The sequence below is a fragment of the Stegodyphus dumicola genome, chromosome 7 (assembly GCF_044657685.1).
Source record: "Stegodyphus dumicola isolate Sdum_Otavi_A_Nest chromosome 7, ASM4465768v1".
In the NCBI taxonomy this organism is placed as follows: domain Eukaryota; kingdom Metazoa; phylum Arthropoda; class Arachnida; order Araneae; family Eresidae; genus Stegodyphus; species Stegodyphus dumicola.
The window spans coordinates 52,208,625-52,234,369 of NC_140774.1; the positions used below are offsets into that span (position 1 = coordinate 52,208,625).

Below are 25,745 nucleotides of genomic sequence, written 5' to 3' on the forward strand. Positions count from 1 at the left end.
TTCTGCATATTTAATTCATATTGTGATCGTAATTTTACATAAAGCAGTATATTTTTTCCTGATCAACATAGCTTTCTAGAAAAGTAGATTCCTGACACACATCTAAAACAGACTAGATTAGTCAATAATATTCAACCTGGGGTAGTATTAAAGACCCGACAAGACTGCTTCATCTTTTCACTGCTCATATGATGAATGCACAGGTTTAACTTCAGGAATAAAAAAACTGAAATAGTAGAAAACAGGTGGAACACTTTTAAAACTTAGAATTCCATTTTAAATTGCTTTACAAATCATTGCCATCCACAGCTTCAAAACATAGAATAATTAAATTAATCATTTCGATGTTTTCCAATGTTTTCAGATACTGAATTAGTATTCTTGTGTAGTAACAGTTCGTTTAAACTTTGTGAATAAACATGCCAGAAAACAAAAACAAATAAATAAAGAAAGAAAAGAAAATTTGGAACTCTTTTTACAGTTTCAGTTGTTAACTCAGAGAAAATCATTCAGATATTTTCATCAGTTTACATACCAAATATAAATAGTATAGCGAATACACAATATAAATAAATAAATGAATGAAATTAATGCAGCATTTAACAGTGAAAGGCACACACAGTCGCCTTTTCTAAGGTAAGATATCGTGAACTGTTTTGCAATATTTCACCATGAATTATCTTTCACTTTCGCTACCATTGATCGCAGACATACATTTTAAATGAGGTAAATATTCATATTTTGAGATTTTCAAATTTAAAGTAATCAATTATTTAATATTACGAACTAATTCTTTTTGTACACTTCTCTAGCCCCTATACTAAGTAACTTTTTCCACTTATTATGAAAAGTAAAATACAGAAAATTTGATTTCCGTGCGACAAAAATTGGCCAAGATATTTAATTTCAAAATGTGAAATATTTTATGTTATTTTCAATCTGCATTGAAAGGTCGGTTAATAAATAAATTAGAATAATTCGAGATTGTTTTTTCTCCTCTTAAATTGCATTCGATGATATTCTTTCGTGATTTACTAGTAAATTTAAAACTTTGTTACATTTGGTATGCCGAAAGAACTTTCACACAAGTAATTTAAAAATTTTAAAGTCTAAAAATACGTTATTAATATTCTCATGAATTGAAGTTTTATACTTTAGAAGCATAATCTGTTAAGCGTATAAAAATTCATTAAAGTACAAATGTTTTAATTTTGTAATTAATGCTAATAACATTACGAACTGCCTACGGGCCGACACTGAAGCCTACTTTTATTTTCTAGAACATGAATTTTATAAGATTCTGTGAACAAGGTTTCCATTCTGAGAAAAAAATTATATTGATCAATATTTTTCACAATAATCAGCCTAGAAATGTTCGTCACTTAATCTCCTAACATCAGAAGCCTTTTTGTAAACCGATATTTTATTTTTAGTTAGTACAATAACAAGAGTTCCACTTGTGAAGTTTTAGTTGACATGGAACTGGCAATTAGTCCAATAACCCCAACAGACGTAAAGATAATTATCGATATGTCTTAAAAACTATAAAATCGAGAGAATGTTTAAACAGACTTTCTATTTAAACAGACTTTAGAACACAAATACACTTCTCTGGTATTGCAATATCAGCCACATTTGGTGGCGATGTAAATAAACAGAGCATTCAGATTTAAATCAAGCGAGTAACAGTACTCAAGGAGTACAAAATTAAATATTACTCTAAGCTGGCTCAATTCTACCGGAGTCTCAGAATGAAATGTCGGCAGCGATATAAAGCAAATCCGAATAATTATACAACTATCCGCGCAGAAAGGAACTAACATGAACGTGCACGCAAAGCCCGAAACATGCTGTCTTAAAATCCAAAAATCTTTTAAATACTGGATACCTCATTAGCACTCTGTTGAGGAATACGGAAAAGTGAAGTTAAAGTGAATATGTAAATCTTGATAACTTGTTAATTAAAAATAATAACCTGTTTAAATAAAAACCTAACACTTTTCGGTTTGTGTAGGGTAACTGAATATCAAACATCTTGGTCAATTTTGTCAGACGGGCAACATTTTTGTGCCTTATTTCTTAGAATGAATGGAAAATATTTCTAAATGTAAGCACCGGATAAACGTATAAAGAACGTGTATTTCGTAATTTTAATAAAATTGAGTTCTTAAAATTAAAAATTGCCACTGGATGAATATTTTTGACATTTTTGTAATTGAAAATAGATGTCTACGACAAATGTTTCGCAAATAAAGGTCGAACACGTTGTGTAAACATATGTGGGTGCGAATCTTTTGAACTGCAAGTGAATTGTTTTCAGACCGCAAACTGATATTACTTTTACAAAAACGTATCATGACTTTGCTTCGAATTATGTAAATAAATAAATAAGACTGAAAAATAAATACTTAACTAGCTAAAGAGCTATAAATAATAAATAAATATTTAACTAGCTTCTTTATAAATAAAATAAACTTTTTTTTTAGACTGATTTCCTCAAATAAGGACCTCTGAAAGTGGCCAGTATAAGGAAAATACAATAAATGAGCATCGGTATCGACAAATGCAGCAATATTCTCTAAGATGATCCCTCCTCCACCTGACTGAGATCATTAAAAATGCATTTACGCTACCACCAAAATGTCCAATTTGGCTACCAAATAAAAATATTTTGTGTATTAATTGAACTAAGGAGATATTTCTGTGAATTAATATAAGGCCAAAAATTACTTTCAATTGCTTTCTACAAATATATTTTTTTACAAAACAGTCGTTAGTCATTAATATAGCTTAACGTTAATCAAATATCATATAAGCTTAGCTTGAATTTATTATAAAGCATAAATTTATATTCACATAAAAGCTTAACTCGTTTCTAAACTAATTTTTCATTTCCTGTTTGGCCAGCTGGTAAAGTTTAATGGATCAATATGCAAGTGGGGCCAAGGCAGTTCATTTTCTTTATTGGCGGTATTGTAATCAGTCTCATTTATTACGCAGTTGACAGTTCGATGTATCTAAGCCCTTTTTTCACTTCTCTTTCTTTTTTTTTTATTTTACTTAGTGATTTCTTTTAATTTTAAAGTACTTAAATTAAAATGTCTTTAAATAATATTGAAAGCTTTTAAAAGTTACTGGAGGTGTTGCTGGCTGTCCGTCGTAAAGTGGTCTAAGACCTTTTATAATGAATTTTCTCAACAAATATCAATTTCATTTTTCACATTTCTTTACTTTCAAATAAAGGAAGAAAGGTAGAACAAAGGAATAAATTAGCTGCGTATTATGACACGTTTGATGATAGAAATGTTTCCGAAGGAAATTTTCCAAATTTTTTCAGCGTATGTTATGTCTCGCTGTCCACTACGCATTTCTTATATATGTGATACAGTAAATGGTTTTAGACAAGATATCCGATTTACCGATTTATCTTTCAAAACGTAACTATTTAATAAACTAAATTACTTAAAACCAATATACGCACTTCTAAAAAAACTTATTTTATATTTTAATAATATATTTGATTTAGTTTGCAATACTTTTACGGATTTTGTACATACGTAAATAATTTTAGTGAAATTATATGTGAAAATTTAGTATCTTTTGCAAATTGTAACACGAACAGCTTGAAAAAGCAAAGAAAAATAAAATTACAGAAGCAAATCTATTTAACATTGAAGTAAATGCTTGTCCCGCTAAATTGGCGAGATATCGCCAAGCTAGCGATGGTTTTGACGACTAATTTTTGTTACCAAATTCGGTGAGAAATCGGCAAAAATAACCAAACTTGGCGACTGTTTGGGGAGATTTTGGTCCGGTTCCTGTATAACTGTAATTGATCCTTATATGTAACCATAACCGTATTTGGCCCTTAGATGAAACTTTAAATTTGAGAAATTGACGGTTAAAGTCCTGTACTTCCAGTAATTCCGAGAAATGGAAGGTATTAGAGATTTTTTAGCTGCGGAGTGAAAACTACACTGGTGTGCAAAAATTAAGGACGAAGTCGAAAAATTAGCATATCAGCTGAACGAAGAGGCAGAGCGGACAGAAAGACCACAATCAGGAGATTAAGTAAGGTGATGTACGGTAGCACATGCGCAGATATGCAGGTAGACGTAATGGGGGAGTGTCTGAGTAGTATAAAGCATGTTGTCGGTGTAAGATCAGTATTTCTGGCAAAGAGATTGCACGCCGTATAGCAGTTAAAATCACACCGAGTTCCTGCCTCAGCGAGAAATGGCGAATAATCAATCTGTTAGACGACATCTGGATGCTTTTACCCGAGGTCGAATCATTGGGAAGTTGGAGGAAGGCCGCAGTGTGACAAGTGTGGCTGCAGAGTCCGGAATTGCTCACAGCATCGTTTTACGACTTTGGAGACAATTTCAAACTACAGGAACAGCTATCCGGGGGTTTAGTAGTGGTCGTCCACGAGGAACCACATCCGCAGATGACCGGTACATTGCCTTACAGGCCAGAAGAAACAGGCGGCAGACAACGGGAGAAATCGCTAGACACACGACACAGGCGACTGGACGACCGATATCGCGTTTTACCGTGGCCAGAAGACTGCACGGTGGTGGTCTGTTTGCACGACGCCCTGTACGGTGTGCATCTCTAACGCCTGCCCATCGGAGAAGGCGTTCTCTGTGGTGCCGGGAACACCGGAATTGGAGAGACAATGAATGGGGACAAGTACTCTTTACAGATGAGAGCAGATTCAGTCTGAGTAGCGATTCTCATCGCATACTCATCTGGAGAGAGCGGGGAAACCGCAATCGTCCCTCGAACATCATTGAAAGGTACAGGTATGGAGGTGGCGGTGTTCTCGTTTGGGGAGGCATCATGTTTGGTAGTCGTACAGACCTTCACATCTTCGACGCAGGTTCAGTCAACGAGACCCGTTATTGTAACGAGATTCTTCTTCCATATGTGCGTCTTTTTAGAGGCGCTATGGGTCCGCAGTTCCTTTTCATGGACGACAATGCACCATGTCATCGCACAGTAGCTGCCGAACAGCTCTTAGAGAGTGAGGATATTGAACGTATGGATTGGCCGGCACGATCTCCGGATCTCAATCCCATCGAGCATGTATGGGATTTTCTAGGCAGACGCTTGGCAGCTCGTACCTTACCACCAGTAACGATTCCGGAGCTTCGATTGGCGCTGCAAGACGAATGGGCAGCAATGCCTCAACAACTCATTGACACCCTCATTCTCAGCATGGGCAGACGCTGTGAAACCTGCCTAGCAGCCAGGGGAGATCATATTCCCTATTAAAGACCGGATGTTTCTTGCTGGACGTCGCATTGCGCTCCATGCTACTTTTTCAACAAAGCTTCTTTTTATCCCTCTGATTTCTCTTTTAGTAAGTGTTGCTTACATTACTCATGTCCTTACGTATTGGGGATCTTACGGTATTAAATGTGTTGATTTGGAAAGCTTTTGTACAAAGTTATATTGAAAAAAACCGTCTCGTCCTTAATTTTTGCACACCAGTGTATATAAGACCAGAGATAGCATCAGTTCCTCAGTTTTTAGTTTAGAGCTGTCGTCGGGGTGTTGAGAGATCATGCAAGCTTCGCTCTTTGGATGCGCTGTGCATTGTGTTGTGTTTACCGTTATCAGCAATTTTAAATAATAACTTCTGGTTTTACTCTGTTAGATTGAGAAATGCTGTACGATTACTTTTATGGAAAATTTCAAAGTGTTTCTTTTGGAAAGATATATTTAATCAAGCAATCATCGTTTCTGTGCGACTTCAATTCATTATGAACCTTCAAGCACGTAACAATGCTTTTAATCTGTAACACAGCCGACTGATCTGATAATTGGCTAGATTACCTAGTTATAGCAAAGCAATAAAATTGAAAGGAGGGATTTTTTCATAGAGGATTATTTTAATGTAAGATGGCTTATATCTTTTGTTTCATACGAGCAAATTCACGAAAGCCTCGCTTAACAAGACCAGGATTCAAACCCGGTTCGAATACCACAGTTCAGCTGTTTCATCCATTTGCTAGAGTCTGGCAAATGATTTTTATTCAGGATAAAGTGTTGTACGAGTGATTCGAATTATAACGGAGCGTTATCTTCAGAAGCAGATTTCAGCCGGCTTGGAAGAACCAGAAACACATTTAGCTGCGAGAGCTCGTTGCTAAAACTGTGATATTTATCTAGGCAATTTTTCGCAAAAAGTCTGCGCTGCTAAAATTTTATCCCCCAAACCTGAGTTTTCCAACTTAAATACAAATAAATTGAAACTGAAGTGGATAGAAAGAAAAAGATTTGGTTTTTTTAGCATGGCTAAGCATACGAGGTTAATTACTTTAGGACGAATGCTTTCGTGGAGGACTTCCTGAGGAAAATTTACTCATATTCACATTACATCGGAACAATTGACAACCTTATTTCTTACGCATCATATTGAGATGCGCGAATTTTCTATATTTGTTTTAAGATGCTGCAATATTCCTTACGTTTTTATTTTATTCTCTATTATTTGCATATTGTTTGTGTTTTTAATGAGCAGGATGCATTGGTGTAAAAAGGAGTTTTAAAAACATGCAAATAAATAAATTTGTAAATAATTGCTTTTGTCATGTTTTAAGAGCGGTGATTCCGTCTCTCAGACTGTTCCATTTGTAAATTTTCGCATCTTTATGTATCAGTAATGGAGATAAAATGTTAAAAGTTATTTTAGTAACCACATACAAAAAAAAAAATTATCAGAGTATCTTTCTTCGAGATTCTTAAAAACTGCAGTCATCCTTTTTGTGCACCGATAGTTTACGTTACACTGGCTGGTTGGGAAACTACTCGAATCCCACCACCGGTCATTCCACGTTAATTAAAAAAGTTAACTACTGCTTTAAAAGGACATTTTAGTATCGTTTGGAAAATGAAACTTCTATTACGATTTCACATATCTGATGTTCGAAATTAACACAAAATAATCGTTGCCCCAGCAAGAGAGGAGGAAAGAAGAAAAAGAAAATTAAAAAAAGTTGCTATGCTGCGATAGAAACGAGGACAAATTTAAGTGCAAATGTTCTCCGCAACTCCTTCAATCGGTGCAACGAAATGACTAAAAAGAGATTTGTTTGGGTGCTTCTCGTTTCCTCGTATATTTAGACACACATTTTTGTGACCTATTTCTTTACAGAAGTAGGAAAAACAGCTTTGCGTGCGTTTTCTACGGTTCTGTGGAGGACGATGCGATGTTTGCAGAAAAGGAAAATGTAATCGCTGGAGAAAAGCCAATAGCTGCATTGGCTTACATAAACAAAGTGCACAAACGCGAGTTTTATATACATACTTTTTTTTCTCCTACGCAAATTACAAGTGTGTTTTTATCTTAGTCGAACTGTCATTCAATTAAATATAAAAAACGCCTTTCTATTATTAAACTGGGAATCAAGGGATTAAAATACAACATGTGTAAGGAATTCTTTCTTTTCTTACCTCTTGTCTTTGGTGTAATTGGTAAGCACGTCCGGTTGGCAGTCGGAAGGTCGGAAGGTCCCGATGCTTGCACCGCAGATGTTTCATGTTTCCTGCATTGAAAAACGTAATGACTTAAAAGTACTTACAAGACTTAAAATACTTGAAAAACGATATGTGAATTCGTATAATAATAGCAAATATTATATAAACCCATTGTTTGTGTTGCCCAGTACTATCGCCATTAATCACATGTGGCAAAAAAAATATTTGATGTACAGTTATTGGGATAAAAGGAGTTTTAAATTTAAATTTTAACTCATTAAGTACATAAAAAGGCAAACGGTTTTCATTGAACATATGTGAAACATCGACGTTTTAAAATTACGTCCTCTTTGCAATTCATTTCTCTTTAGCGCGATGTTAACTCTTGCTCCTTGACTCGAGGCTTCGAGATCTTTTAAAGGATGCTTAAAAGAACGGGATTTCTCACATCTTCTGCTACCGCTCTTTTAATGCATCACTTCCTGTTTGCACCATTTTATGTGTACTCGTTTGGGAGAAGAGTTATATTTGCCAACCAGCTGAAAAAGACACAGCCAATAAACTAAATACTTGTACAGCCTATTTGTTTAAAGCTATAAATATTTTTAAGCTGTTTATTTAAGTTACATCCATATTTCAAAAAAGTTCGTACTTTGTAAATGAGGCTTTGGTGTTCTGTACCACAATGCATTCTTTTTATACCATGCACTAGTTGTCCTCGGATTACCAAAAAAAACTGCTATTAGTTAATCAATGAAAATAGTCATAATTTAATTTATGTCATTCTAAAAATTTAAGCTGAAAACCGCAGGAAAATGTCATGGATAATTGCTTTCGATTTGGAATGAAAACCTTCTATTTCATCCAATGAATAAGTTGATTGATATTTGTTTCATTGTGTATACGTAGCGAGCCTAATACTTCTATCCAATAACGCTATTATGTGTAGCGCGTAACAAAATATTCATGTAACATGCATGAATACGACCACAGTTAGTGGATACGTTGCATACTATACAACTAAGTAAATAACGAATCTGTCCTATAAACAGCACTATGTTATGTTCTATCTCTCTGTTCTACGCAAAAAAGTTTTGCATGTGGGTAGGATAATTTTATGTACTTAATATGTCAAATATTTTGAAATGTAAGCTATCTGTATCTATTTGAAATGTATATCTACCATTGTGTACTGGGCACTTAGTCTTATGGAATAATATCTGCATGGCTCATTACACCATAGGGCATGTAGCTATAGCCAGGCCACATTGTGCAAAATTGACTTAGTATCCAGCGACTGTCAGCAATCTCGCCTCTCTCTCTTTTTTTTCTTTCTTTTTGTTTTAAGCCATTTGTACATTTCTCTTCCTTTGTTTTTAATTACCTTTTTAACTTCGATTTCACATTTAGAATTTGTAGTGTGCACAAGACGGTGATTACATTAGTAATGACGTTACTTTTATGTCCTTGCTCTTTTTTTCTTCTTTTTCATAGCCTCAGTGCTGTTTTTTCTATGGAGCCTCCTGCGGTGGCGGCGCAACAGTAATAGATGGCAACTGCAGAGAGGATACTGTAAGGCTAATTATAGCAGTCCTCTTTTGCAGTGTAACTGTAACTGTACGTATAAAAATAAGGAATTTTTATATTTCACTCTAATCTACAAAAACCGAGAAATGAAGAAATGTAGTTTCTCTAGTGAACAACACTGTTTCAAAGTGTGAAAAAAAAATAAATATCGTTTCTTTTCCCCAAAATGCAATTTTAATGCAGTTAACGCGCCAGAAGTCAGGATCGGGAGAACGCTAGAAGCAGAGTGGAAGTAAATCTTAGAAGTGTTAAAAAAAAAGGACGCGTCATATACTCTCTAACCACTCAGAATCGCAATAATTGCTAATGTATTTATAATCATCTAGCAGGGAGATCATCTACAAAATATCTAAACATGAAGCATTGTACATAAGCTCGGACATGTGTAAAGTTCTGAAAAGATCATTTTCATGCCTCATTTGGTTAACTGTTGAGAAAGGAGTATACAGGTGCTTATAGTCTGATTACTATGAGAAGAAGAAGGCTGCTGTGTTTCAGTACTTTATTATGTTACGGCTCATTGTCACACGAACGGGAAGGGAATTTTAAAAAAGGGATATTTTTTATACCTCCAGGGAGAAGTATTGTTTGCTCTTAACACATACCTGGATCTTCGTGTGTTGCCATTCTGAAAAAAATATAATTTTTAATTCATTTTTCAAATTTAATCAGTTCTGTAGAAACAAACTAAACTAATCAACAGACTGAGTAATTAAAAAGTAGCAAACACACTTCTCAATACCTTACAATTTTGAGTTACTTTTTACTTCTTTGTACGAAGTAAAGGAACTATTGTAATCACGAAAAATTCTCGGTATCATATTTCAAAGAAAATATCCATTTTGACCGCTATCGAATGCAATTTAACGATGTTTTGGCGTGACATATGAACGTAAGGACAGAATAAAGGTCTCTTTTTCCCCTAACGAATTATAAAACATATTTAAAATGGATTCAGGAGAGGTTTTTTTCGTGGCGTCTGTACGTACGCACATACGTACGTATGCATGTATTTATCTCGCATAACTCAAAAACAAGTAGCCTCAGAACGTTGGAATTTTGTATATAGGACTGCTATAATATGTAGTTCTTTTAGGCTGCAATCGGCAACACCAAAAGTATATATATATATATATTGTTTCAAATAAATTTTCAGTTTTTAGCTGTTTCAGTGGTTGTTTTTTTTTTTTTTTTTTTTTTTTTTAAATTATTATTTTTATTTTTTTTAAATTTATTTATTTATTTATTTATAATTTATTTTATTTATTTATTTATAGAAATCTTTATGTAAAGATTTTCGTTTCCTTGGTATTATTAGTTTATCTTAATTGGGGACCTTCCAATTTTTAAGTTTTGTTTGAATGGTAATTAGTTTTGCTCTTTATTTATACTTGCTTTTGAATTTCCGATTAGCATATATTGGTTTTAGACCAATTTTTTTTTAAATCAATGTATCTATGGTTTTTTTAATTGTCAATTTGGCACAATGTTATGTTATATTCTATTTTTCCAAGTGTTTCGAAAACTGCAGGGGAAATTCTGGTACATTTGAGATTCGAGTTTTGGGTTTTATATAGATTTTAAAGTCTTAAATAAAAATTTTATGAAATCTTTTTATAGTTTTTTTATCTTAAATGATCCAGGAGAACGAAACATATTAATCGACTTTTATGAAGTTTTAATTCATTTTTTCCTTGTGAGTTCTGAAGTGGAGTTTCAATAAAAAGAGATTAATTTTTATTTGTATACCTTTGTTATTTTTCCCTTTTGCATTTTTATTTTTCAAGTTTGTTACTATGAATTATTTCTTTAAATTGGATTTGTTTTGATATTATGTATTGCCTTATTTTCATTTCAATTTAATAATAAATTAAGATACTTTAAGTTTATATATATATATATACTATAATGTTGTATGATCTTAAATTCATTTAGTTCGAAAACAAGTTATTCTAATACTTACGCAATATATATATATATATATATATACACCCACTCTGTTATCCGGCTCTCTGAGCTCATTATCTTCTATTCTTTTATGTTTGTAAATTGCACAGTTTTGCTTTGAAAATGATTGAATTATGTTGTTCTTATCTTCCGGTTAAGGTTTTATACCTGTAGTTAATCTGCACGCAATACTTGTAGAATTATTAACAATTTAAAAGTTGTTTAACTGAGGCTAAGCCTAATTTATGCTTACTATAGCAGCCATATTTGTTTACATTTGAAACTTAGCAGAATAGTGAATTCAGTTTCTGCACCTTCAGTGTCTTTTTGCCGAGTGGGACCAAAATTAAACTTCCATTTTTGTGCATCGAAAAATTTGCCTTGTTGCCTGCTGGGCGAATTGCTTGTTTTTGCGTAGAAACTCTAATTTTAATTGTAAAAAATTGACTTTTTTATTGTTTTAACTGTATTTGGTGCTTTATTTTTTCTATATTTTTCTATATTTAATGAAGATATTTTGAGGTTTTATGTATTTTTGCCTTCGCACGAAGTGAGAACTGAATTAATTGAATGAGAAATATATCTCTAATAGAATTCGAGGAAATAAATGTTTCGTATTAGCAGAAAATATTGTTGCCAGTTTGTCTCGGACAGAATAAAATGTTTACGAGTACCGCATGCGCATTAGATAAGCGGTGCTAAATCGTCTCGAAAAAACTGTTTCTTTTTTATGTTTAATTTCTTTTATACATACTTTAGATTTATTTTAGTATTTGAATAGATCATGCGGTAACGACTAGATAGTTCTTCAGATGCTATAATTTTTGTGTATTCTAAGTTATAAAATGAATGAGATGTAACACTGTTAAGTGAACCTAGCGCGAGAGTGTCGCTATGGGAAATAAATGTAGTGAACTTTAAAGAGTGCATTTATTTTATTGTGGTTAATGCGCTATCGACGAAGTAGATTTAATTCAATCCAATTAAGTTTAAATGAAATGCAGGAAAAATGCGTATAATTTAATATTCCGTACAAGGAAGTCATGTGGTGTACACACAGTTTAATAATGTAGCAATGAAAGTACATTAAATGAATGTTCATTTAATTAATATTTAGTTAACTGAGAATTTTAACGAACATTTGCGGCTTTGTTGTAAAAATTATTGAAAGATGTTTGTAGTATCATACGTTGTATACTGGTTCAAAATCTTTTTTAATGGTGTTTTACATTTTTAAATATATTAAATTTTTTTTATTTTTTTATTTTTTTTATTTTTGGGAACTTTTTCAGCAAACTGTTCTTAAAAGTGTTAGATAGGGATGAATTCTCAAATTTACTTTCACCATACTCGTTTTTGCAATCTGACATAGTCTCTGCGATTAATTAACGCTATTTCCAAAAGATAATGTGTAAGATATTTGTCTTCAATGTTATGTGAGGATGTGAACCATTACAGCATTACATTTTTAAGTGATTATCACTTAAAAATAATTTTGAACTCCTTATGAATATTTTACAATAAGCGGCAATTTATACTATTTTACAAATTTCTAAATCTAAATTTTTATGGGTTGCAAAATTTATACTTCTTTGCTTTCTAATTGTAGTTTTTCTGCTTCGTTTGCATCGACAATTAACTAAAATATTGATGATGACATTTTTTCCTAAAATCTCTTTATATATTTATGTTTTTTTAATTTTGTTCAAACGTCGATAAACATTTATAATATCTTGATATGTTTTAAGTTCCAGAAATAATGTAAAAACAAAAAAGGATATTTAAAATTTAAACTTGTTTTGAGTTTAGCTGTAATTTTATTCAACAGCACGTAAAGATTTAATTTCAAGAGTTGGCAGCAATAGCGTTGGCAACGTTCTATTTAATAACAGAAACGAAATATTTGTACCTTTTTAACTTTTTATATATTTTAAATGTTAAAATTTTTTATGGTAAAATTTTCGCCAAATTGATTAAACTTTAGATTAAAGTTTTGAATCCGCAAGTGTCTTTGTTTCTTTCTCCTAAGGAAAGTGGGAAAAAAATTTTTGCGTAAATGCGACTAAGTAAAACCGCGGACACCGAATCAGCGGGTACGGCGGTACGATTATACAATATTTGTTCAAAATAAATAAAGTTTCCTTAGTTGCGCTACAATAAATAAGCATCTGGTCAGCACGGGGGGTGATAGAGAGAGGAAGAAAGATGATATTCATTTAACTCAATTGTTCGACTATCCGGATAAGGGTGTGATCCGAATAGTTCGAAAATTTCGAATTCTCCCATACTTATATGCCGAAATTTTTTTAAAGTGTTGTTGAGTATATTTGCAAATAAATTGCACACCCTTTTAAAAATTTCATTAATTTGTCCAAATTCAGAACGCTGCGTAATTCATACCTTACACTGAGAGATAGTTTTCGTAATAAGACCAAAAATGAAGGAAACGTAAAAAGAATATTCCAGCAAAACCCACGCCAGTCTTTAATCACTATCCACTGACTCATTCAGTATTTTGCAATCCTTCTGCTTCACCTTTGTTTTCAAAAATCTTTTTCTTATTATTCGTTCCATTTTGCCTGGTGCTGAGAAGTTATCAACTCTCCTGCAAAAAAAGTAAACTTTGCGCAATGCTGCTACATTTTTATTATTATTACGATTGGCTGCGAAATTATTTTTCTTTCCAGTTAGTCGCCTACGAAATTATCCAACCACAACTTTTGGCGGGAAAAAGTGCGCGCGAAATGAGGACAAAGGTTCAAGGCTAGCGTCTGCAGCTGTCGTTTGTAGTGCTTTTCTTCGGAACGATCTTTGTTACAGACTATTTAATCGGTTATTTGTAATTAATGCGTCTCGTTTTGTCGTTTGTCAAACTACTCTGGTAAGGTAATAACTGTTTTGAAAACGGTAGTAGTATTTAATTCAATAAATACGAATGTTAAAGTTTTGATAATTTAAGATGCTCCACAGCTCCACATAGTTTTTCCTTTTCTTGAACTAAATCATAATGTGATAAATGTCAAGAGTCAAGATCAGACATTCTCAACCAGGAATTTCCTCCTTAAGGGGGGGGGAATAACATAGTTTCAGGGAGGAGGAATGCGGTCAGCCTTTTATTTGCTTGATAAGAATTTAGTTTGCCGTTCAGTCGGTATAGTGGTCAGGAAAGCTGACTGCGATGCCGAAGGGCCTGGGTTCGAATCCCGGAGAAGGCATGGTTGTAACAGTCCGTCCCTTCATAGGAAAGACTATGGTGGCCCACCTATTAGGTGCCTCCGTAACAAAGAGACCACCACATCCGGCCTTGTACAGATTAATGGACTGAGTTACATTTGAAATTGTTCACAATCTGTCATTGAAAAAAAAAGTATTTAGTCTTAGTTTTTGAATATAAAGAACTGCTTTTATTCACGTTTTGGTATTTATCAATATTTCCTATACTTTTTCTTGTTTAATTTATAAAACACATTGAAAAATAATCTAAATTTAAATAAATGTTTTTGAGTTTTGTAAAAAAAGGAGAGAATAATCGTCTAGCAACGGTGAAAGGGATACATGGGATGGGGTAAAATAGGTTAACAACCATTTGTTGGCAACCATGGCAATGGTTGAGAACCACTGATAACCGATACAGCCTATACAATAATAGGCTATTCACGTCAATTAATTAAGTGTAAAATCAATCATTATGTTCATTTTAATGTGTACGACAAGATCTGCAGAAGTATGTTTTAAAGCTCGAAAAGTTAAAAAAATTTGCAAAATGAAAATTTTTGGTTATGGTATGAAACCTTGAAGAAAAGTTCACAATTATAAATTTGAAAAAAAGGATAAAAAAATTTAAAACTATAAAAAAATCATACAAATATTGCTCGGGACTTATGTTTTAGAGCAACCTCCATGGCGCCGTTTGGTGAGCTTTCACGGAAAAAAGAATGTACTATTGCGAAATAGTATTTATTTTATTCATACATACGTGCTATAGCATATATTTTTAAGCTTTAATTATGTATTTATCTTGAGAAATCAATCAATAAACCAACTTCCTAGCGAGTTTTTGTTTCTTTTGCTCTTATGGAAGTTTGTCGGCGATCCTATTATAGATTCAATTACATTTTCCTTTTAATTGATTTTGCTGCGAATTACTGCGATCCTGTAGAAGTTTCACTGTAGTTCCTTCCACTCTGCAAGAAAATCTCACAAGTTCATACGAGGGCCATCCAGGAAGTAGATTACGTTTCCGTCTGTATCCGCTAGGGGCGGGGCTAGCGCGGCCATCTTGGGGTCAGAGCGTTGCGCAGCTCAGTCTGCATCTAGCCGTGCTAGTGAGAGGTTCGTGCTGTGCTCCGTTCAGATACTGTGACGGTTTGAAATGTCTGCGTTAATTGAAAATCCTGCGAGGTGCGCTCAGTAATAAGGTTTCTGACTGCAAAAAACTGTAAACCGATAGAAATCTATCGGCAGCTTCGTGAAGTGTATGGGGACAACATTATCACTGAAGGTGGAGTGCGTCAGTGGGTCATAAGATTTCAAAATGGCCGAACCAATGTTCACGACGAAGATCGAAGTGGGAGACCCAGCATAGTGACCGCCGAACTTCTCGAAAAAGTCGATGCTAAAGTCCGTGAAAATCGAAATTTCACAATAACGGAACTTTCTTTGAGTTTTCCAGAAATTTCGCGAAGTTTGTTGCACGAAATCATCAGCGAAAAGCTTGGTTACCACAAGTTTTGTGCAAGATGGATTCCAAAAATCTTGACAGAGGACCACAAAAATCAGCGAATGGCTGCAGCGTTGAACTTTTTGGACGCTTACCATAAGGATGGTGACTCTTTACTCGATCGCATCGTTACTGGTGACGAAACATGGGTGAAACATGTGAACTGTGAAACGAAATTGCAATCAATGCAGTGGGGGCACACAAGTTCTCCCCAAAAACCCAAGAAATGCATGCAAACAATGTCGGCAAGGAAGATGATGGCGACTGTTTTTTGGGACAGAAAAGGTGTAATTTTGGTGGACTTCCTGGAAAGAGGCACTACAATAAACTCTCAAAGGTATTGCCAAACTCTCCAAAAACTCAGAAGAGCAATTCAAAACAAGCGCAGAGGAATGTTGAGCTCTAAGATCTTGTTGATTCACGACAACGCCCGGCCCCACACGGCAAATGTCACTCGTAAAGTTCTTGAATCTTTTAAGTGGGAGTTGTTTCCTCATCCGCCGTACAGTCCCGACCTGGCACCGAGCGACTTCCACCTATTCCCAGCAATGAAGAAGTGGCTGGCTATGCAGCGTTTTGATGACGACGCACAGCTGCAAGAAGAGGTAACGAAGTGGTTGAAGGCGCAGGCGGCCGAATTTTTCGACGAAGGAATTTCCAAGCTCGTACATCGCTACGATAAATGCCTTAATTTGTATGGTGACTATGTAGAAAAGTAGTATTTGAGTGTGGCTTTCATCTGTATATAATAAAATTTGTTTCCTATACTTTGTTTATTTTTTTATTCCAAAACGTAATCTACTTTCTGGATAGCCCTCGTATTTTAATGAGTTTAAAACTGAGTTCAAGAGAAAAAATATCACCACTGCCTAAAAGCCGTCAGAACTTGAAATAGAGCAAAAAGAACACTTAAGAAATAGCAGTGTTATTTGTTAAAAACTGAAGAATTGTCATGCACATGGTTGCCAGAGTTTGACGATATTTTACTAATGCGGTTACGATAATATGTAAGTACCTACTGCGAATCTGTTTTTAAATATAAATATATCTGCTGTTGGCAACGCATAAAACTAAATCTTTAATATTAAATAAATATTCAATGTTAAAAATTCAGTGCTAAATTATTTCAATCTTGAAAATTTTCTGAGTTTATTTTCATTTAATTTTTGAAGTATAAAATAAGAGTAATACAAAAGGAAAACTATCAAAGTATTTAAAAAATACGTTACCCTTTAATTTAATTTAATTTAAAATTCTAATTGAAAAACAAAACAAAACAAGATAACAAATTTGAAAGCCCTGGCGTGTGTTTCTGCATTACATTTCAAAATGTAAAACCGAAAAGGAAACTATTAAAGAATTGGTATATTTATGTCCATTTGCAAAAACGACGGTTTAAATAAAATTTTACAAAAAGAAAGAAAATAAACATACACAGAAAGGATTATTCTTACAAAATTTAATCTTTACTATTAAGTTTCATTCCAAATACAAACGAAAGTGGTTGAAGAAGTAGAAACAGAATTTATTTCGTGAATCTATTATAAGATCTTAGAAATGCATTGAATTTATCATCTTTATGGCATAAAATAACACCTTGAAAAATATCATTAAGATTGTTCGGGTTTTTTTTATTACGGCAAAGCACTTAAAGGCTATCTGTGTAAGGGTAGAAATTCTTCTTGGAGGACTGGGGACTGGGAATGGGAAAATGGTTCGTATACACTTTGCACACAGAGAAAATCACGGAAGCGCCTATGCAGCAAGCCGTTTGCGGGATTTGAACCTTCAACTGAACTACCAGTGTTTCGCGACATTTCCGCTCGGCCGCTCGTGGGCCAATATTATCAAGAAGCACAGGTAAATAACACTGTAAATGATACTCTTGAATATTCCAATATAACGACGCCCAGACGGCAAAGTGGTTACTGACTAGATTCACATACTGAAGGCCCCAGGTTAGAATCCCGAAGAAAGCATGGACGTAATTTGTGTTTCCTCATAGGAGGCAACAGTGGCCCACCTATTTAAGTGCATCTATAATAAAGAGATCACCGCTTCTGGCCTCAGCAGTCGTCTATAAACGACTAGAGTTCGCCATTGGAAGCAAAGTTTTAATATACTCTTCATTTATATAACACAGGAGATAAATGAATGATCTTAAGCTTCGTATTTGGCAGAAACTTCTTTTTACATACGACGGCCCACCAGCGGCCGAGCGGTAACGTCGCTGAACACTGGTAGTTCGGTCCGTGGTTCGAATCCCGCGAACGGGCTGGATGCATGGGTGTTTTCGTGGTTTTCCCCGTGTGTAACGTATATACGAGCCAGTTTTCCTTAAAAAGTCCTCCACGAAGGCATCCCTCCCTTAAGGCAGAAAGCCCTCGAGCGCTTTGCCGTAATCTAATAAACCAAACCAAACCTTCTTTTTACATGAACAAAATCCTTATATGGGAGAGTGCTTTACGCGAGATTCGAACTTAGGAGCTTTGGCGTAGAACAGCCTCCACTGATTGCCCTATCGATTTAGTTGGTTTGTGTGATTACCGCAAAGCCTCGAAGGCTATCTGCTTAAAAGGTGTTGATGTTAGTGTATTTAATTATGGCAAAGCACACTAGGGCTATCTGCCTAAGGGGAGGAATGCCTTCGTGGAGGTCTTTCTAAGGAAAACTGGCTCGTGTACACGTTACATATGGGGAAAACCACGAAAACACCCGTGCAGCCAGCCCGTTCGCGGGATTCGAACCTCGGACCGAACTACCAGTGTTCAGCGACTTTACCGCTCGGCCGCTGGTGGGCCCTCTGCTTAAAAGGAGGAATGCCTTCGTGGAGGACTTTCTATGACAAATTGGCTCGTATAAACGTTTACACATGGGGGAAAACCAGGAAAACACCCCTGTAGCCAGCCCGTTCACGGGCTTCGAACCTTGGACAGAACTACCAGTGTTCAGCGACTACTTTACCGCTCAACCGCTGGTGGGCACCCTATCAATTTATCATTTGCGAAAGCGAAAGTACGCAAATGTGGGATATAAGCACGACAGAAAGAATGGCCATTAAGAACTTTACGTATTATTGATTGGCACATGTCTGCTTATTTGTATTTGTTCTCTATGGTAAACAGTAAGAATAGGAGAAAGTTAGAACAGTAAATTACCTAAAAAGACAAAACTGAACGAGAATGAATCACTTACAGAACCTATTTGTTGCATATGAAAAGAATTTTGAGCTATATTTTGTAATGTGAAGTTTACATTAATAATAATAGCAGGTGATGCAACTTTCCATGAAGGCTGACAAAGTCACCCAAAGCAGGTGATGTTTATGTCTTGGTCGGTCGTCGGAGTCTTCGGTCACGTTTATCGCCTTTACACAGAGGGTGGGTGCGCATACTCAAATCGGGTGGATGAACTGCTTACCTGCATCACCAGAGTTGTTGGTCTTTGTTTTACAACCAGCATTCAGGATTCCTTATGTTGTAAATAAGGGAACTACGTAACTAGAAGCAACAAGCAATAACAAGAAACTGTTTATGCAGAATCCGCCTTTCTTCATCTCCAAAACATCTGTCAATTATCAGATAAGTTTTATAGCGGCAGCTGAAGTTTTAATCATTTTAAAAATAAACTTCAGCGCACGTATCTAGTGTTGTTTTTCTGCAATAAATTACATGCGCAGTTTTTCTTATTATTTTTTAATAAAGTCAATAACAATTAAAATTTCAGCAAACGATTACCGAAATATTATCCTAAGACTAAAATATTCAAATTTCTCCAAAAGCAATCGGAGACAAGATTATTTTGGCAAGTTAGGGGAGGGGAAGAAATTCAAGCCTAACTTAACATTTTGAACAATTAAAACGTTCAGCTGGAGAAGCCCCCATATTACAGTGAAAAATCTGTCAAAAATGAACGCCACGGTTCAAAACGATGTTTGTCTCCTAATGAAGTGGTGCCACCTTAAAAAACGTGATTAATGCTGATGTTCAATATCATTGTTTATTAATATTTTTTAACTGAATAAAGCAAAGCACAAGAAGGTTAACTTCTGAAGAGAATGAGGTGCTTTCTGTCCATATAATGATCAGAAAGTCCATATAATGATCTACTATAGTCACCAACTTAAAAAATTTTAACGCATTTTTTAATATGTCATAAGAAAGACCACCCTTTTTTTGAAAAGCATTATTTTAATTAAACATTGGAACCACACAGTCCTGCGCACATGTATAAAATTTTTATTTATCATGAGCATGACACATAATAAGTAAATAAAATTTTCACAAAGTACGAAATACATTTCTCTTTTAACTGACTGTACTCTTAAGAAAAATGCAGTATGGAATGCTTAGAACACTCAGTGCCACAGTTCCTCATTTCCCCACGCATTGACCAAAATATACATGTACTTTAAAATCAGCTAAACAAATTCAAATGTTAGTATTCAAACAGGAATACTTCACAAATTAGATAAAATTGAGGTACACAATGAACTTGAGTGATAAATACAGAAAAGCATGTAAGGACCGAGAAAAAGATGTATTCGTGGAGAACTTTTTAAGATAAACTTGCTCTATTTTTGTACATGGGTTACATTTTGCATTTCAGATTAAGGTAAGAAAATGTCCTATTTCCAACAAAATTAGTATCTGAGTATGCAAAAACATGAACAAGAAACGGATATTTTTTCTGAAAATATTCCGAATGGTTTAAGTCAGGAATAGTTTCATGAACAGAGCATGAAAAATAATGATGAATTTTTTAATTTTATTTTGTCTGCAGTACATTTACTTATGCTAAAATCTTCCATTTGGTTGACTGTACTTTACATTTAGACCTAAGTTGATAAATCAGAGTTATTTTGTGCTTTAAAGCTTCAGATTCAGAAATATTACAATTTCAGAAATAATACAACTCAAAATCAAAAAGATTAAAACGGCAAGAGAATATACTGCAAGCAAGCGAACGTGATCAATGACCTTTTGGGCTGATTTTCATGAATTCATAGATCGGGTGCAAACTTTTAATGCACTGTATATGAATATTTTTCAAATGTATTACGATTACTGTTTTCCAACTTTACATAGACTTTAAGTAAACATTTCGTGTTAATTTACCCTTTTTCCTGAGATTTATCTACGTATTTACTAAATTTTTGCATTTTGCTTATAAATATAATACCAAAAGGACATAAGAGAACATTTGTTTATTGAAAATGTCCATATTTTTTACCCAACTGTTATTTCTTTCATAGCTTTGAAGTAACATATTAAACACAGTTATTCTGTATTGAACAGACAGCCGTTGGTCTTGCCAATGTCTGAGGGAAGTCTCAAAGCTAGAGAATTTAAGTAATATTTTACCAGTACGGAAAACTTCTTACGGCGTTTTTGATGAAAATTGACCGAATTTAGTAGTTCATTACTAACCTAGGAGCCTTTACCGATTTTTATTCGAAGAAAACACACAAGAAATTATCATCAAGATTTTCCATACAGATATATTGTACCACTTTTCATGCCATTACATTTCCGATGAAATTTGATTCATTGTCAGATAGTTAAATGCTTGTTATTTTTTCACATACGAATGCATTTCGTGTCTCGCATACGCTCATTACATATGATTTAACAAAATTGCAAACAAGTTGGAAGTTAAATGAATATTTCCTGAAATACTGTACATTTCATTCCGAAAAGTTTACATGAAAATTTTCATTTTGAAACCCCTAATGTTTCTTTTCCTGCATTCAATGTAAATTTTGAGTATAAAATTTTCAGTTGTGACGGAAGTTATTTGTGGGTGGTTGTGATGTGTTCGTGTTTTCATAAACCGTTTTTTGTGAAGTACCTTTTGAAACTTTGAATATTACGGCCACTGCAAATCATTTAATTTTTCAGATATTTTTCTTATTTATCTTTTACAAGTCCTTGTAAAGATTTGGAAACAAATTTTTATTAAATAGTTATATGGTATGATTTAATAACTTTTTACACGTTTGGAGGATTTAACTTCAACAACACTACCACACCGAATCAGAAATTAAGAAAAGAAATGGAATTTTTTATCTTAGTATACTACAGGAATAGATTAATTTTCTCCAGCACTGATGTATTCGAATGTAGTAGATAATGGAGACTTTTAACACAGATCGTACAGACTTTGAATATTTTCTCTAAGTCACCAAAAATTGCATTGTCATAGATTTTTCTCATAAAGTCTATTTCTTTCTTAAAAGAAGTTTATATACTAATTTCATTAGAAACATATCTAAGAAAATATCTCACATTCATAAGAAAATCAGCGCTTGTTTCTTTACCAAATTTGTACTTTCTGACTTCATTCTACTGAAACGAAAACATTCATAACTTATTGCGAAGAAAAATGTTATACTTTTTGATTAATTTTCATACCACAGTATTATCTCTGAAAAAGTTTTTCCTAGTACACTGCTAATATATTGCTAATTTTCGTACGTGACAAAACAAAATTCAGTTTAGAAACTCTTTTACTTAAAACCTTGTATTATTGCATTGCTGAACCGGGGCCATGCTTTCATTTTTATTACATATCATGCGAATATTTTAAAAAAAGCATATTTTTTCCTTCTGTTGGCACAATTTTAACCAACATTTTACTATTACAGAGACTTCTTTAGTAAAATCTCACGTGTTAAATTGAACGTTTCATTACTAATTTTGAAGATTCTGGATATATCCTACTTAAAAGTTCATAACCGATTAGCAAAGTAATTTATATATGTACTTCGTTGTGCTCTTGGTTAATTTTTAAACCGTTGTTCAACTATAACACTTGATTTCTAGTGAAGTATCGAAATGATTATTTACTTTCCGCTTTTTCCAAAGAATTTCGTATACACATATGTTCAGTACATAAAATTTTCCTAACTTACCAGTATCATTACCAAAATAGAAAACATGCAAAATTTTCCTAAAAATTTATATATTTGTTTTTTTACAAACATTTACACGAATACCCACATTTATTTATTTAATGTGTATTTTCCTATATCAGAACTAAAATTTCGAACGAAAATTTTTAACTAATGTTATGTTCCGTAAAATTTTTGTATTTGTGATGTCATCTTTTTTTCGCAAAAGTTTTGAGAGTGCGCTCTCGGTAGTCTTTTAGACATTTTGAAACTGTTTTCTATTTGCTATTGGAAACTATTTTATCTTTGCTGTTGATATATGCCAATGAATATACTTTTTCTCTTGGTTTATCTTCAACTTATGAGTTATTTAAATACTTAAAAATATATTTGTGATAGATTTCCTGGATGTGTTTATGGAAAATGTACTTATTTTATTCACGTGAATGAAACTGATGTTTTCTTAAAATTTTATTATTCAGAGTATTACTCAATTATGACAGAATGCCGGATTTGTTCCCAGTATTCAACATTCATATGAACTTCAGTATTCCAAATCTCTCACGTAACTGTAATTTTTCCTATCGGTAGTAGGAAGACGAATGGAATACATGCAGGTTATGCAGACATAAGGTAAAAATCTGGAAGTAAAAGAAATTCTTCATATCTAGGCAATTCAGTAGAATGTGCAAGTAGTCATCCTATTCGAAGCTTATTTTTGGAATTACATAGCATATAAAGTGTAAATTTAATAAAAAGAGATATAATGAAAATCAAGTACACCGCAAAATCTGAACGATAATTATACGAAATTAGTTATAAGGCAGTTTTCCATAAAAAGTGGTTTCAACGAAGTAAACATGCCAGCAATCTCCTGAAACTCTAAGTGGGCGTTTGATCTTCGCTCTTACGTAGAATTTACAATTCTACTTAACTTTTGTAAGAGCAAAGATCAGGTGCTCACTTAGAGTTTCAGGAGATTGTCTGCATATTTCTTTCGCTGGAACCGCTTTTTGTGGAAAACCGCCATATAACTAGTTTTGTATAATTATCGTTCAGATTTTGCAGTGTACTTGATTTTAATTATATCTCTTTTTATTAAATTTACACTTTATATGCTATGTAATTCCAAAAATAAGCTTCGAATAGGATGACTATTTGCACATTCTACTGAATTGCCTAGATCTGAAGAATTTCTTTTACTTCCAGATTTTTACCTTATGTCTGCATAACCTGCATGTATTCCATTAACAACGGGACTATTATGACGTCATTCCAATGTGTCCCTTTCGGAGAAATCCAAGATGGCGCTGATATCGTCACTTTCGGTTGTCACGTGATCCAAGATGGCGGGGGCGGCACATCAGAGACACACCCCCTGTACCGTAATCTATTGTTTTCTTACGTAATCTATTGTTCTATTACGCCATGGTGGCATCCTTTGAGCTCCTGAGTACCCCGGGTTACTACTCACGTGCATACATACATTCTACAATTCGGAAGATTAACCTGAGGAATGGCAGTACTTGGAAGGTAATTTGGAGATTCAATGTCATTGTCACGTAACGTGATAAAACTGCTCAAAAAATCAGAGGGACTTTACAGATGACATTCTAAAATGTGACATCTGTAAGTGTTCTAATGAGTATTCATTTTGTTTTCATTAGTTAAAAACAAGAAAGTTTGTGGTGCAAACTTTCTTGTGCAAAATTAGCGTAGATATCCTTAATAAATATTTTATCCAAAAATAAAAACGGCAGCACGAAATTTAGTTACACACATTTCGTGACAATTTAGTTTTCGAAATGGTTTCATAATATCGGCCGTGAGATTAAATGTACTAAAATAACAGGAGTATTTGTGTCTGAACATATCTGAACTAATATGTGCGAAAATTTTAATCTGATAGGAGCAGCTAGTAAAAAAGAATCAGATTTCTGCAGATGTACTTAAAACCAGGCATAGTTATAAGAGCACCACATTAACAAATTTGGAGCAAAAGTCGGAAAACGCAATACTGAACTGTTGAAAAGGGCTTGCGTTGAAGATATCTTGAAAGATGTCGAGTACATATATCAGAAATTCAAAGATGAGTGAGAAGATTTTGACGGATGACTTATGAACCAGGTATTCAAAAATATCAGTCACTGATATTGTTATTAAAAAAAGCATGTTATTAAGTTTGAGATAAATAGTTGAACGCTAATTTTAACTGAAATGACATTAAACATGAGAAAGATTTCAACGAAGTTTGCGTCACACGCATAAAGTAACAATGAGACTCATTATAGCCAAATATCTAATTACCAAGTACATTATCCTGTTTATTTGCCTAAATAAATTTCTTCAAATGGGTGTACCACCTAAATCAGAATCTAGGCACACAAAGGGTATATTTTTAAGCCGACATATTTTTTTAGCGTACAGTTCCATTCGCGTGTTTTCCAAAGGAGTATTCCGACAATTAAACTGTCACACCTTGTATGTTTTACTCCTTTGTTTAAGCGATCATGGAGAATCCCACACAACATTTTATCCCAGATTACACTTACGTACTTAATTCAGCGAAACAAAAGGTCGAAATGATTTATAAAGATGTTTAATTTCAGCTTACAACGAAGGGTTTTGTTTACATGCCACGTTTACACGCATTGTCTACATGAAGGACGAAAGAAGGCTCTGTTTTCAAGAAGAACCTTGTGTTGTTCTTTTTCCTGAGAGTAGTCCTTTAAGTGCTTCTGAAATTCAAATCTTCTGTGAAAAATTTGTATTCTTAAATAATTTCTCTTTCTCTGTAAAATAATTTCTCTTTCTCTCTAGGCTGGTGAACTTCACAAAATGGAAATTGTTAGTTTCATATAGTGGCACAGCAAGTTATCCTCATCATAGGAAGTAAGAATTTACAAAGCAACTAATTATCGAATTATTAAATATTTGCCAGTACTGCATCTTGTACTTCATTTTAATGGACAAAACAAGTCCAGCTATTTGAGACAGCTAGCAAACTGCTTCTGTACCTTATTGATCGACTCAAATCGACGGATGGATTTTAATATCATCAAAACACTACTTTGACATATTTCCTAGCCGATAACACAGAACTCACCAAGT

At 33.9% G+C, this 25,745-nt stretch overlaps 1 long non-coding RNA gene across 1 annotated transcript in view; it reads right to left on the reverse strand.

Annotated features, from left to right (window-relative positions):
• Positions 1–25,745, reverse strand: part of LOC146996184 (uncharacterized) — an 81,158-nt gene that overhangs the window by 1,104 nt on the left and 54,309 nt on the right. The window contains exon 2 of the long non-coding RNA XR_015041868.1: positions 7,465–7,556. This is a non-coding gene — a long non-coding RNA (uncharacterized LOC146996184). The remainder of the gene's footprint in view (positions 1–7,464; positions 7,557–25,745) is intronic.